We start from the raw sequence: 15,522 nt of genomic DNA on the forward strand, positions 1-15,522 counted from the left end.
ATGAGATGACAGGTAATTGTTTTTCTGTGCTTTCAAAATTCTACAATGAGCTCATATTACTTTTATGATGAAAAGAAAATAAGTTTTACTATAAAATCCCAATATTTTACTCAAGTAAGAAGGAAGACACAGACTATGTATAGGAGGGTAACAAATGGAAATAGTTGTGTCTATACTGTCTGTATTCTGGGTTTTTCCATTTAACAAATTTGTCCTCTGCTAATACTGAGGTCATTTTTTATCGTGAATAATGAAATTTTAATAGTGCATCCAAATACACCATTCAAATTTAGCTGTTGATAATCCACATCTCCAAATCACAACTATTTTCAATATGTTGACCTTTCCATGTGTCTAAATAAGTTAACCACAAACCCAGATGCAAAGCTAATGTGAAATCTTATTTTTCATACTTGCGTGTTGTAACCAAATCGTTGGATTTCATGTATCTTCAAAGACACTGTAACAGGCTTTCTTAGTGGTGTATATCGGTGACTCAAAATTTGTACAACTGATAAACTTCTGATGCCTAAACTAAATTTCTTCTGGTTTCTATTTGAACTCATTCCTTCCAGTTCTGTCCTCAGTGCAACGGAGAGCAACTGTTCAGTCACTCAGACCCCCTTTACATTCTGTTTACAGTATTGATTATTACATTTCACATAGTGTGATTTTTATTTGATTATAAATGGTGGTAAAACAGTTCTGAGAGAACTCAACCTCTTAATATTACTGCCAATTATAAAACAAATACATGAGAGAAATATTAAATTTAGGAATTAATGTTTTTGCCACTATCTCATTTGAAAAATCTTCCATTTACTGTGAACAAGCTTTTGGTTGAAAGTAAAATCCCTTCAAACATTTTCTATCTTTGCTTTCTTTTGCCCCAGCCCCATGCCAAAGCACAAGCATCCAGGCCGTATCTTATCTTTTCCTGCACAGTATTGCAATCGGCTTTTTATAGCCAGAAACTCTCTGAATGCAAAGCACGACCTTGGCTACTAGCTTCCCCTGGCACTGGTTTGAAAGTTATTTATAACTTTAAAATTAGCATGAAAGCCTACATTTCTCATCATAACTACTCAAAACATTCCCATTTTATATAACAGTGTGATGTACTTTAATTCAGAAGGAAACCCCACATTTTAAAACTACGATATATAACTAAGGCAGAGCAATTCAACGCAGCAACAAGAATGCACTGAAGTCCAGCTCTTCTCTTTACAAACTTGACTCTTACCTTTCTGTTGCTTTCTATAAAGTAAATTTTTTTAAAGTTCAGCTCTTGTAGGGAATTTTCCAAAAAGAGTTTTGGGAGGGAAAAAAAAAAAGAAGAAGAGGGAGAAGCCTTCTTAGCCAGAGTTACAGAGTACCAAATTAAGAGGCAGTGACAGTGGGGCAGTCACTTTAGCTGAGCGTCATTCACCCAGGATAAGAAAGAAAGGGGAGGTTACAAACCAGGGTGGGTGGTATCTAATCCTGAACTGCTAGTCACTGACCTCACTGACAACTTGTTACTGAAAATACTCCGTTGAAAAAGGCCAGACACATACTTTGCCTAGAGATCTATAAACATAGCTGTCAGGAAGCTCTGAATAAGTTAGGTTTGCATTTCTCTCCAAAATAAGGACCTCTTTACATCTAATTAAAGCTGAAGACTGGAATTATGGAGAGTGAAAAAAAATGATAAAGCAGGGATAATAAGAGTCTAGGGAATCCATACATCAAAAGATCAATTATGTGAAATTTAGCAACTTCAATGCCACAGGACAATGTGTCATATCTGAGATAGTGCTTTTGCTCTGAAATCTTACCTGTCTCATACACTTGCACCAGGTATCACACTCCATGCTCCCAGAATTTATGGAGAACCACATAATTATCAGTATACAGCATGTACTGTGAAGATTTACAAAAACTCTACAGCGAAACCATTATTAAAGTTATCAAGAAAAAAAAGTCTTCTCCTACAAAATTTCTTTTGCTACAGCTGTTCTTTTTTGTATCTCCTCTTCCCTCTTTCGATATCTTTTCCTCAATACCCTAACATTCACTGGAACAAATCTTGCATATCCCTGCCTTGTGTTTTATCATTTCATCAATTCCTTGATTCCTCACTTGAACTCATACCATATTTCCTTAGACACTACCACTTCTGTGACTTTCTTCCAACAGCTTCTAAAACAACAGTCCCTTATAAAGAACTACTCCACCGTATCTTAACCACGTTAGAATTAAAATTTCTTAGTATATATTTAATAAGTAAATAGAAAAACTACTCATTTGAGCTTAGGCATTATTGTTCTTAAAGAAACTGAATTCAAAATAAAAAGAAGACATTTATTTGTTAGCTCCACAGGCCCTCTTATAACAAATATTAGAGAGCTGAGACAAAAGACAGGGTCCGGGGACTGTCAGAGAGAATCAACGATGAAAGGAGTTTCATTTTATATGATTTCTAGGGAAATATGCAAATAACTGTATTTTTATGTAGCTTCCTTTAAAATGTGCATAACTGGCATTACATTTATCTAAAGATTCTTAGTTGCTGACATACTGTCCTCCCAGATTTTTTTAAAGCAGCTTTTTTCTCCTGGAGAATCTAGGAATAGCCTCTTTTCACACTGAAAACAAAAGACTAAGTTTTATGTCTCTCAATCCATCTTTTCTTGAATAAAGAATTCACTTGACACTTGCAAAATAGAAGTTTTTGTTTTAGAGCTTTAATAATGAATGTTTTCCAAACCCAGACTGCTGAACTGAGCCCAAGATAAGATACCCAAATTCTATCATGAACCAGTCTGCCCCCACTGTAAAACCACAAATAAGTTACTTACCTGCTCTGTACCTCTCTTTTCCATCTGCAGAATGGAAATGAAAACTCCTATTCTTTCTATCTATTTGTCAGGGGATGTGTGAATTAAATGGACAAAATCTGAAGTGTTGCAAATTATACAGAACTTCTCATAGATAAAATACAGATGAAATTACGGTACTTGGTGTTATTAAAACAATTAAATATTATAAAACATCTGAAATACAATGTTACAGAGCTCTATAAAGTTTTTTTTTCATTTCTTCATAAAAATGTAACCTCTAAGATAGGTTTCAGTTAAAATGTTTCCCACTATGGCCACAAGAGGTCCCTTTCCTAGCAATTCAAATCACGTCAGATTTGATGAGCAGAGGCCCCACGATCCCCTGTATTTGTATCAGTTGGCTGAGAAAAAATACAGATCACCTATGCCACATTTCCATAGCTAACTATAGGGTAGCAAACAAAACCAGAGAAATCTGGCTTTCTCTGGGTGATCACTGAAGCATGCTGAACACTAAATAGTTCCTGTAAACGACACAGCTACTGCATTTTGCACCCTGGCCCCCTTCCAGGTTTTCACAGTAATTCCCTCTTGTAACCTTGCCCAGTCTTGTTCAGTATTTATTCTCCTTCCCTATTTACTTGTTTCCTTTCTGTATACTTTTCAAACTTTAAAATTTTGGCTCACATTCCTCTTGCAAGCAAACAAAGGTTAGGGGTAAAGGAGCTGGAAAAAAAAAGAGAGAAGAGAGAGAATAAATCAGGGCAGTTGTAGCAATCCTCCTGAGGTAATCAAAAGTATGTATGTCTCTGGTCCCAGACAAAGTCACTCAACCATATGTACTGAGAAGTCCCTTGATGTGGATCCCTATGTTAGAAGCCAGCTAGAACATCAGAGGCACAGAAGGGAAGCCTCCAAAAAGAAAATAATTCTACCTCTATCAGGAGCCCCTCTTGGAAAATAAGCCCTCCAGGAAACAATCAGTTCTTCAGTCAGAATAGAATACCTTTTCTTCTTTTCACTAAAATACCTTAAAGAATGAATATAGCTTTTGCATGAACTTTGAGTCCACTTTATTCTATACACGATACCTCAAAATATTTCAGGCAATTTCAGGTTGGGGCTTCAAAAAAATATGTGACTTTCTGAACAGCTATAACACCTTTTCGAGATCAGATTTAAAGCTAAGAATAATTTGTGGTAATTAAAATTATCTTATCCCAAAAATATGTGATAAATAATGCTGGCACTTTGTTGGTGTTTTAGGTGAAACTAAATGAATCTGTTCCTATTTCAAAGGTCTTACATACTGCAGCAAAAGATCCTTCCCCCTCTCTTCCCACCTACCCTGTTATTAGCTACTAACCAACTCTCCTGCCTCACAAAGAAAAAACAGAAGCCACATGGGAAGATGCCCCATGCCTTCTCATTATCAAATCTATAAAACCACCAGCCCTGAGCCCCACCTTCTCTGGCTTCCTTCCTATTATAATGCAAATAGTACCCTTGCTCCTACCAGCAGCTAATCTCTCCTCTTCTGCTCTGGATTCCTTCTTCTCCCCCTTCTCAAGGACTCTGCTCCTTCCTTATCACTTCATGAACCACATTATCACCGTTTCTGCAATGATCAGCACAAAAATACACCACAAGACCTCTAACTTTAAAATATCCAACAAACAAAAGCATTAGCTTCACCCTACAGTTCCTCCCAGTTCTCTGCTACCTTCATCACAATACTTCCCAAATAAGCTTCTCACCATCCCTATATCTTCAACCATCATTCATTCCACAACCCATTTCTGTCTCCTTCACTGCCATAAAGCCCATTTTTAGGTCTACCACCAACTTCTGTGTGGTCAAATGCACACTGTCACCTCAGGGGATATCTCATCCAACCCTATGAATTTAAAGGAGATCCATAATAAAATGTTAAATGGGATTTTTCCTGCTTTGCAGAACTGGCAACTAAGCTCAAAATAAAAGAAAACTAAGCCATCTGTGTACACTGCATGCATGCTAAGGAATTTCCAGTATTTAAAGATAGACACCTCATTCAGGGCTTATTAAGAAGCATTTAAAAAAAAGCTACATGCTCCTCCTCTCCTGTTCCCTTTCCTAGCCCTAACACTACAGGAAAAGTTAGGGGACTTGAAATATCAAAGGAACAAGGCCAACTAAATCTCTCTTCTTGAAGATACCAGAGCAGAAGTGGTGAAAAAAATCAATCTTGCCCCTTCCCATTTCCAAGTCCCTTGAGAAGACATCTGGTCAGTGCTGGAGGAAAAAGAGGAGATAGGATTTAAACTGGAATAAAATGGAAGTTTCAAAATAGATTAAGTAGGGGCACCTGGTGGCTCAGTTGGTTGAGTGTCCAACTTCAGCTCAGGGCATGATCTCATGGTCTGTGAGTTCGAGCCCCACATTGGGCTCTGTGCTGACAGCTCGAAGCCTGGAAGCTGCCTCAGATTCTGTGTCTCCCTCTCTCTCTGCCCCTCCCCCGCTCATGCTCTGTCTCTGTCAAAAATAAATAAACATTTAAAAAAAATTTTAAGAGACTAAGTAGCCTTTAAAACATTTCACTAAGTGGCAGGAAAATTATGGAGCTGACCCAATATGTCATTAAAGAATGAGAAAGGGAGACACAATAGAGCAAAGTGAAATGCAGAGACTGGACAAGGCGATTGTTCACTGAATACACCAATCATACATCCATATGCTAACAAATTCCAAATTTGTATATCCTCAACCCAGACCTCCCTCGTGAGCCCCAGAGGTATACATACAACTGCCTCCTTCATTTAGATAGCTAATAGACCTTTCAAACTTATCATGACCCAAAAAAAGAGCTCTTGATTATGCCTCCCAAATATACTTCTGTCATTCATATTCTAGTAATTGGTATCATCGCCTCATTGCTTAAGCCAAAACCTAGGAATCTTCCTTCATCCATTCTTTTCCCTCAAAATCATCAAGAATTTCCATTAATCCTACTTTGAAAAGTTATCTTTTATACATCCACTTCTATCTCCTCTGCCCAACTATTTTGAGGCATCTGCAATCTATTCTCCACATAGCTTCTAAATGATGTTTTAGAACATAGCTTAGCTCATGCCATTCTCCTGCTTAATATCATACAATGCCTTGTTAGTCATAGCAAAAAAATCCAAATTCTTTAACAAATCTACAAGGACCTCTATGTTATGGCTCCTGTAAACCTCTTCCATTTTCACTCATAGCACTCTCCCCTCCAGTTCACGGACTTCAATTATATTTTCTACTCATAAAATACCCAAGCTTATTCTCAGGACTGTTGCACTTACCATCCCTCTGCCTGAAATCATTTCCTCCCAGCTATTTATATGTCTGGCTAATTTTCATCCTTCGCCTTCTCATAGAGGTATTACCTGATTACCTTACCTTACTGCCCCCAGTCACTTACTACAACCTTCAATATTTGTTTGTTTACTTATGTTGTCTCCACCAGGGGAATGAATGTTAGGGGCAGCAATATAGTCCATTAACAGTATGGCATATGCAAATTAACTATAATACAAAGTAAAGCATCAATAGCTGAGGGATTTCAAAGGAGGGAGAGATAACTCAAGGAGAAGAGGATAATCCAGGAAATTTTCCTGGAAGGAGTTATATTTGCCTTGATGCAGAAATGAATGATATCAACAAAATAAGAGAATGGTGTTCTATTAATTTTATTTATCAAATATCCTTCAAATCCATTGCCTCTCCATCTTTACAGCTACTACCCTGCCCTGGTACAAACATAAGTTATATCTTGTTTGTTATCTTTATATATTATATTTACCACCAAATTTCTCCTTCTGCATTTTGCTTTGTGTAAACTCAAATATAGCATTTAAATGTTAGTCAAGGTGTATTTAATGTTAAAATCAAATATCTCAATTTAACTATTTCATAACTCCTGAAATTGACACTTTACCTTTATTGCCTTGGTGTTAGCAAAAATGAATGTTTTTCTCATTAAATTTTCTCATTTAATTTTCTCAGAGTGCCATGCCTCAACTTTGACAGCCCATCTTGCTGTTAGTCAATAGTCTTAACAAGCACAGTAATTATAGTCAATCATGTCTGCTTTAGTTCATTGATTACTCTGTTACTTCTTTTTCAACTTGTTAATGAAAATTCCCAGCACAGACCTTCTTGGTGACATTTCTTTTATTAATTAACCACCTTATCAGTCCCTCGCATATATTAATAAACCACAGCTTCTAGTATTGATGGTTCTAAAAACAACTTGCTCTTGCAGCTTTGAATATTATTTTTAAAGGTACAGAATATCTAGAATGAAATCAACACTTACTGTCATTTAACCTATCTTTTTATTTCAAATTATATAAATAAGAGATGTGTACTATGTTATTTATAAAGGATTACTATACTTTATTCTTATTTGCTACAGCTCTTAAAGTGTTAAAGAAATTGTCTTATCTTTCAGAATGTAACCTCAAAAGCTACCAGTAAATAATATAAACAACACAGTAATGTATCATCTTAGCCTAGAGGCACTTAACAAGGGAAGCAGAAATACTGATATCATTTATTTTTTTGAAGTTTATTTATTTACTTTGAGACAGAGAGAGAGCAAGCAAACAGGAGGGGCAGAAAAAGAAGGAGAGAGAGAATCCCAAGCAGGCTCCCAAGCATGTAGAGTATCCTGTCATCTGCGAAGAGTGAAAGTCTGACTTTTTCTTTGCCAATTTGGATAACTTTTATTTCGTTTTGTTCAGGTTAGGACTTCCAACATGCTCATAATCAGAGAAATACAAGTCAAAGCCACAATGAGATACCACCTCACACCAGTCAGAATGGCTAAAATTAACAACTCAGGAAACAGCAGATGTTGGCGAGGATGTGGGGAAAGGGGAACCCTACTGCACTGTTGGTGGGAATGCAAACTGGTGCAGCCACTCTGGAAAAGTGTGGAGGTTCCTAAAAAAATTAAAAATAGAACTACCCTACGGCCCAGCAATTATACTACTAGGAATTTACCCAAAGGATATAAAAGTGCTGATTCGAAGGGGCACATGCACCCCACTATCAACAATAGCCAAATTATGGCAAGAGCCCAAATGTCCATCAACTGATGAATAGATTAAGGAGATATGATATATATATATATGTGTGTGTGTGTGTATACATATATGTATATGTATATACATGTATACATATATGTATATATATACACATACACATACACATACACACATACACACACACACACACACACACACACACACACTAGAATACTACTTGGCAACGGAAAAGAATGAAATCTTGCCATTTGCAAAAACATGGATGTAACTGGAGGGTATTATGCTAAGTGAAATAAGTCAGTCAGAGAAAGACAGATATCATATGATTTCACTCATACGTGGAATTTGAGAAATTTAACAGATGAACATAGGTGAAGGAAGGAAAAATAACATAAAAACAGAGAGGGAAGCAAACCATAAGAGACTCTTAAATATAGAGAACAAATTAAGGGTTGATGGGGGTGGGGGTGAAAGGGTGGGTTAAATGGGTGATGGGTATTAAGGAGGGTACTTGTTGGGATGAGCACCAGGTGTTATGAAGTGATGAATCACTGGGTTCTACTCCTGAAGAGAAGACTACATTGTATGTTAACTAACTTGAAAATTAAAAAAAGTATTTTCCAATGTCCTTTTTTAACATCCTAAAATGAAATTCATAGTTACTAACTATACATTATCTATACCGAGTCTTTAAAAATATATTTTAGGGGCGCCTGGGTGGCGCAGTCGGTTAAGCGTCCGACTTCAGCCAGGTCACGATCTCGCGGTCCGTGAGTTCGAGCCCCGCGTCAGGCTCTGGGCTGATGGCTCAGAGCCTGGAGCCTGTTTCCGATTCTGTGTCTTCCTCTCTCTCTGCCCCTCCCCCGTTCATGCTCTGTCTCTCTCTGTCCCAAAAAATAAAAAAAATAAAAAAAAAAAAAAAACGTTGAAAGAAAAAAAGAAAAAGAAAAAAAAACATATTTTATATGTTTACAGGGTTTCCTGGGTGGCTCAGTTGGTTAAACATCCAACTTGTGCTCAGGTCATGATCTCACAATTCATGGTTTTGAGCCCAATACTGGGCTCACTGCTGTCAGTGCACAGCCCTCTTTGGATCCTCTGTCCCCTTCTCTCTCTGCCCCTCCCCTGCTCACACTCTCTCTCAAAAATAAAAACATTAAAAAAAAACATATTTTCTATATAAATGTCATTTAAATACAAGTGTATGTATTTACATAAATTATGCATTTGCATTTCATTACACAAATGCTCAGGCACACTCATACTGGAACACATAATAAGAGGCACTTTTCCCCTTAAGCACAGAAGCACTGTGAATGTGATAGCTACAAATGTAAATTGATAAGGATGTGTTGTACTGGCAATTCAAATATCACCAGCAGCTTTGCAACAATGACAAGATTTTTCTGAAATAAGAAATAACTCCTCATATGATATAGAACAAAAGAAGAACAATCTTCCTTTGATATACTCAAGTGTATTCCTAGAAAAGTATATTAATAAAACTGTGCAGAAAAAAAACTTAGTGTTTATAAGTTAAACCAGAGTTAAGTTCTAAGCTTAGAAAATTATAAACAGCACCTACAGTGGGATATCTGAAACCTGCGTGGCATGTGGGATAATTCATTTTAGAGAAGAGTTCCACACATTTTAAAACCGCTAAGCTTCTTTGGCCTATGCCAATTAAGTGCCGGATGTGCCCCACAACTACTGTGACAACCAAAACTGCCTGCCCCGGAAAGAAGAGGAAAAGGGGTGACTTGAGAATCACTGCCGTAAACACTGTATGTTTACAAGAGCCCCAAGACTGAAATGAAGAAGATGATAGATAACTGATTGCTTGATTGATTGACTGATTAAGGAAAATAAATCATGTAAAAAAAAAACCTAATTAATGTGGTATAGCACAATCTAGAATGGACTACTGCAGTCCCAAACATGGCTATAAAAGAATAATTCTGATTTCTAGAAAATGTATCAAAAACAGCTATGGCGGGGCGCCTGGGTGGCGCAGTCGGTTAAGCGTCCGACTTCAGCCAGGTCACAATCTCGCAGTCCTGAGTTCGAGCCCCGCGTCAGGCTCTGGGCTGATGGCTCAGAGCCTGGAGCCTGTTTCTGATTGTGTCTCCCTCTCTCTCTGCCCCTCCCCCGTTCATGCTCTGTCTCTCTCTGTCCCCTAAAAAATAAATAAACGTTGAAAAAAAAATTAAAAAAAAATAAGTAAAATAAAAAAAATAAAAACAGCTATGGCAATTGCCTGAAGGAGAGGACAGAATGGGCAGTACCCACAGGACCAGATCTTATCCTGTAAGTTAGAGAGTGAGGTTTCTGTGAAAAGAATGGATATTCCCATTGTTATTTATACTGGAAAAAAACTGATTCCAGAATAGAAATGAGAACTGGAAAGCTAGTTTTTAGCTGAAATGCAGGGAATGTGACTTTCTCTGTAAAGTCCATTGTTTGGGAGACTAGACTCCAGATAGAAAGGAAAAGCCAGACGGTATCCCACAGTGAAAAGGCAAGCTGACATTTTCATAATAGTGGTAGAAAGTTAAAGAAACACTTTCTAAGGATGCCTTGAACCCACAACTATATGGTCAACTAATCTTCAATAAAGCAGGATAGAATATCCAACATGTAAAAGAACGTCTCTTCAACAAATAGTGCTGGGGAAACTGGACAACAACATGCAGAAGAATGAAATTGGACCACTTTCTTACACCACACACAAAAATAAATTCAAAATGGATGAAAGACCTAAATGTGAGACAGGAAACCATCAAAATCCTAGAGAAGAACACAGGCAGCAACCTTTCTGACCTCAGCTGGAGCAACTTGTTACTAGACACATCTGTGGAGGCAAGTGAAACAAAAGCAAAAAATGAACTATTGGGACCTCACCAAGATAAAAAGCTTGTGTACAGCGAAGGAAATAACAAAACTAAAAGGCAACAAATGGAATGGGAGAATATATTTGCAAATAACATATCTGACAAAGGGTTAGTATCCAAAATCTATAAAGAACCTATGAAACTCAACACCCAAAAAACAAATAATCCAGTGAAGAAATGGGCAGAAGACATGAATAGACATTTTTCCAAAGAAGACATCCAGATGAATAACAGACACATGAAAAGATGCTCAACATCACACATCATTGGGGAAACACAAATCAAAACCATAAGATACCACCACACAATTGTCAGAATGGCTAAAATGTTGGCAAGGATGCAGAGAAAGGGAACATTCTTGCACTGTTGGTGGGAATGTAAACTGGTGCAGCTATTCTGGAAAACAGTATGGAAATTCCTCAAAAAGTTAAAAATAGAACTATCCTATCAGCCAGCAAATGCACTACCAGGTATTTGCTCAAAAAATACAAAAATACAGATTTGAAGGGGTACATGCCCCAATGTTTATAGCAGAACTATTGACAATAGCCAAACTATGGAAAAAGCTCAAGTGTCCATTGACTGATAAATGGATAAAGAGGTGGTACACACACACACACACACACACACACACACACACACACACACAATGGAATAGTACTCGGCCATCAAAAAGAATGAAATCTTGCCATTAGCAATGATGTGGATGGAGCTAGAGTGTATTATGCTAAGCAAAGTAGGTCAGCCAGAGAAAGACAAATAAATGATTTCACTCATATGTGGAATTTAAGAAATAAAACAGATGAACATAAGGAAGCAGGAGAAAAAAGAGAGAGAGGAAAACAAACCATACAAGACTCTTAATGATAGAGAACAAACTGAAAGTTGATAGAGGGAGTTGGGCAGGGGGATGGGTGATAGGCATTGTGATGAGCACTGGGTGGTTTTTTGTTTGTTTGTTTTGTTTTGTTTTGTTTTTTTAATTTTTTTTTCAATGTTTATTTATTTTTGGGACAGAGAGAGACAGAGCATGAACAGGGGAGGGGCAGAGAGAGAGGGAGACACAGAATCGGAAATAGGCTCCAGGCTCTGAGCCATCAGCCCAGAGCCTGACGCGGGGCTCGAACTCACGGACTGCGAGATCGTGACCTGGCTGAAGTCGGACGCTTAACCGACTGCGCCACCCAGGCGCCCCCAGCACTGGGTGTTTTATGTAAGTGACGAATCATGGAATTCTACTGCTGAAACCAATATTGCACTGTATATTAACTAACAAGAATTTAAATAAAATTTTGAAAAACTAATTTAAATTAAATTAAATTAAATTAGAAAGACAGGCAGAAAGAAAAAAAGGCCTTGAAAATGGCCCAGAACTTGGACCAGGAAATGCTGAGCATAGCTGCAGTAATTATTTATGTGTATATATTTTTACTGTAATTATCATACGTGTTATCTTTTCTTTATCCTACCTCTTTCTGTTAAACTCTGGTTAAAATCCTGTGCTATGGAAAATTAAGAAAAGCACCTGTTTTCTGATTCAGATGGAATAATGATCTAAAGAAGAAGAGGAAAAGCAATAGTGTAACAGCATGACAAAGTATCCAAAAGAGAAAAACATGATAGGCCTCTTCCTAAACACAATCAAGAGAGCTCTGATGACTCTGATATAACCAAGAAACACTTTAAGGGGCTGATTTCTGGCATGAAGACAATAGGGACTTAGGGCACCTGGCTAGTTCAGTCAGGAAAGCATGCAACTCTTGATCTCAGGGTTATGAGTTTGAGCCCCACAGTGGGTACAGAGATTACTTAAAAATAAAATCCTAAAAAGAGAGAGAGAGACCATGCAGACTTTAGCTACTGAAATCTAGATATGTAAAAGAATATGTGACCTTATTTTATAAAACATGGTGTTGATGTTCAGACATTTGAGCAATATATAGTTAAGTCTTCAATTAATGGTAGTAACCTTTAATCATGTTAACTACTTAGTGAATGGTATATAGTTCACGTTGTATTTTAGACAAGCTCTACCTCAACTTTAGCAGTGAGCAAGTGCAAGAAAGAGAAGGGATCAAGCAACATAAGGAGCCAAGCAAGAATAAGGCTAGAGGAACTGACCAAATGACCCAGAGACCTGGATAGCAGCTCAATTGAAGTGGCTTGGGTGTTAGGAGGATAGAGCAAACTTGTATTTAATTAGGACCTGTTACTGGGGTGCCTGGGTGGCTCAGTCAGTTAAGCATCTGACTTGAGCTCAGGTCATGATCTTGCGGTTTGCGAGTTCAAGCCCCACATCGGGCTCTGTGCTGACAGCTGGAGCCTGGAGCCTGCTTCAAATTCTGTGTCTTCCTCTCTCTCTGCCCCTCCCTTGCTTGCTCGCTCTCTCTCTCAAAAATAAGTAAACATTAAATTTTTTTTTTAATTTTTAATTAGGACCTGTTACAATGGCCAAGAACCAACAACCTAGTAAGGGGGGCACTGCCGCAGGAGTCTCCTGCCAGCAGTGTCACTCTATGTTAGATGGTAGTGATGCCCTATTTCAGGTGGTTCATCTGGAAACTGCTAAACATTAGGCAGGGAGTTAGAGCCCCCAGCCAAGTGCACTGAGTAGAAATTTAGTCACCTAGATTGAACAAACAACAGTGGAGAGTTAGAAGGATGGCTGTGATTCAATGGGCACATCAGATATGGGACTAAAACTCCAGATTCCATCTACAAGGTGGATTTGCTTGGGAACTGGGTCTGACTGAGGCTGCAGATTGCAAGCATTAGAATCTACACAAGTTGAAAAGTTTGAGGGAGGCATTCTTTACATAATGCAGGTTTAGTTTTTCTCAAGTAAATGCTTATCATGTCCTGAGTTGTTAGAACATTTTTCATATATTCTTAAGAGCAGGTACCTTAACTGACTGCAATGAGTCAGCTAGATGAGCAGAACCTTTACTATATGGCCCCTGGATATGAATGATCCTTGTCTGGGTGTGCTACTCCTTTCAATAATACAAACATAAGAGTTTAGTGTTTTATTATTAGAATTCATGTTATCAAATATATTAATACCATGTGCAAACCAAGAATTTCTGTCTCAGAAATTATGCAACAGTAGCTAAGCATTCGAGATTTTAAGGTACTTATTAAAGGACTTAATTAGTACCATGGATTCAGTAGCTTAAAAACTAGACCATGACTCACAGACCCTTTCTACTTCTGATTGCTAACTGTGAATTTAAATAAGTTAAAACTTCTATTAACAATCTTAATTGTTTCCTCTTGTTCTTATACAAAATTAATATTTTATCTCAGAAACTAGGACAAACATTAAGAACCAAATTTTTAAAATTCAGTACTAGGGTTTACATCTAGCAGAATTTCACAGGATCTCAGACTATTCACTATTTTGGGAAATGTTCAGAGAAAAAGTGACAAGAAAGGTGAGTAATAGATAAAAGAGGTTATGAGAGGATTCTTTTCTAGTAAGACTAGACCAGTTCTAGTTTTTGTTCCTCTTTTTCCAAAGAAGATGAGGCAAAGCATGAATCTTATCATGTAGTTTTTGCTATTTTCCTTGCTCTCCTTGAATTTTTACAGATACCTAAAGGCAATCAAATACACAAATAATTCATAGCTACCAACCTCAATGGGGGAAATAACATAAGCATGATATCCTAAAAGAAACTCAAGGAGAGAGGTTTAGAAATCTAGCTTTGAGACTATATTGATATTTTTTTCTTTATTCCATTACAAAATGGAAAGAAACCACAGCAAAGACCTACAATTAAGTATTAGAAGCCCTATAACTTCTAGAAAGTTCTCTCAAAGAAATAAAAAATAATTAATGCTACATTTTGTCAAAGTTGTTTTATATCATCCCTTACCCTTTATAAAAGACCTATAAAGACCTTTTAAAGCACTTCATGGTTTCACAAATTAAGCTTATATTTTCACATTTCTAATATTAAATATTCATTAAATGAATCAACATATTTGCTCATGTCTTTTCAATGTTTATGAACTTGATTAAAATCCTTTCTATAGAATTTTAAACTGCATAACCCAGAGTTTTACTTGAGGAAGAAGAAAAAGAAGGGAGAGAAACAATTACATTTGCCTCCAAAATTCTTAAACAGTTAATCTCACAAGTCCTATGATCCTAAATAGTAGCTTCATTGTGAATAAATGCTTTTTAGTCTACCTTTTAAAACATTATAAACCAAGTATCACTGTATCAGATACTTCTGGTGCCCTGCCCACACAAGCTTAGTTTCATCTGATTCTGATCACACTGGTAGAAGATAGTTCCTGGCGGGCCACAACACCCTCACGTTGTCAGTGTCACACCTCACATCTTTCATTGGCTGCCCCAGTGCCACAGATGATACGCACAGCCCACTCCGTATGTGCATGTCCATATAAATTCAGGAGAGTGAGTGCTCAGGATTAACCCACAACCAGCAGGGGGCCAGGAACAACTGGTATACAAATGCTCCTTCCAATTGACCCCTATGTAGAGAATTCTAAGGGGCATCAAGCCCCAACTGGGCACAACAAAGCAGGTTCATCCTACATTATCCTTTCCTCTTTTCCTCACTCTGCTCAGTCCTTCATCCCTACTCTCTGGTGTTACCACCCAAATAAACAACCTAGACACAAGTCCCTGTCTTTTTGCTCTTGGAGAGAATCCAAGCCATGACCATTTATACTAGGAGTGGGCCTAGAAAGCAGGCCCTTAGGATGGTA

The 15,522-nt window shown here is 37.5% G+C and overlaps 1 protein-coding gene across 3 annotated transcripts in view; it reads right to left on the reverse strand.

Moving 5' to 3' along the window:
* CTNNA3 (catenin alpha 3) overlaps positions 1-15,522 on the reverse strand; it is a 1,783,011-nt gene that overhangs the window by 1,723,966 nt on the left and 43,523 nt on the right. Inside the window, exon 1 of one of the 3 annotated variants that reach the window (XM_023240490.2) lies at positions 1,244-1,437. The exons of 1 other annotated variant lie outside the window; for it this stretch is intronic. The gene's annotated coding sequence lies outside the window, so the exon portion shown is untranslated. Of the gene's footprint in view, positions 1-413; positions 743-1,243; positions 1,438-15,522 lie in introns of those variants that run through there. One more of the 3 variants, XM_045040981.1, reaches the window with a different exon arrangement.

The sequence above is a fragment of the Felis catus genome, chromosome D2 (genome assembly GCF_018350175.1).
Source record: "Felis catus isolate Fca126 chromosome D2, F.catus_Fca126_mat1.0, whole genome shotgun sequence".
NCBI lineage: Eukaryota > Metazoa > Chordata > Mammalia > Carnivora > Felidae > Felis > Felis catus.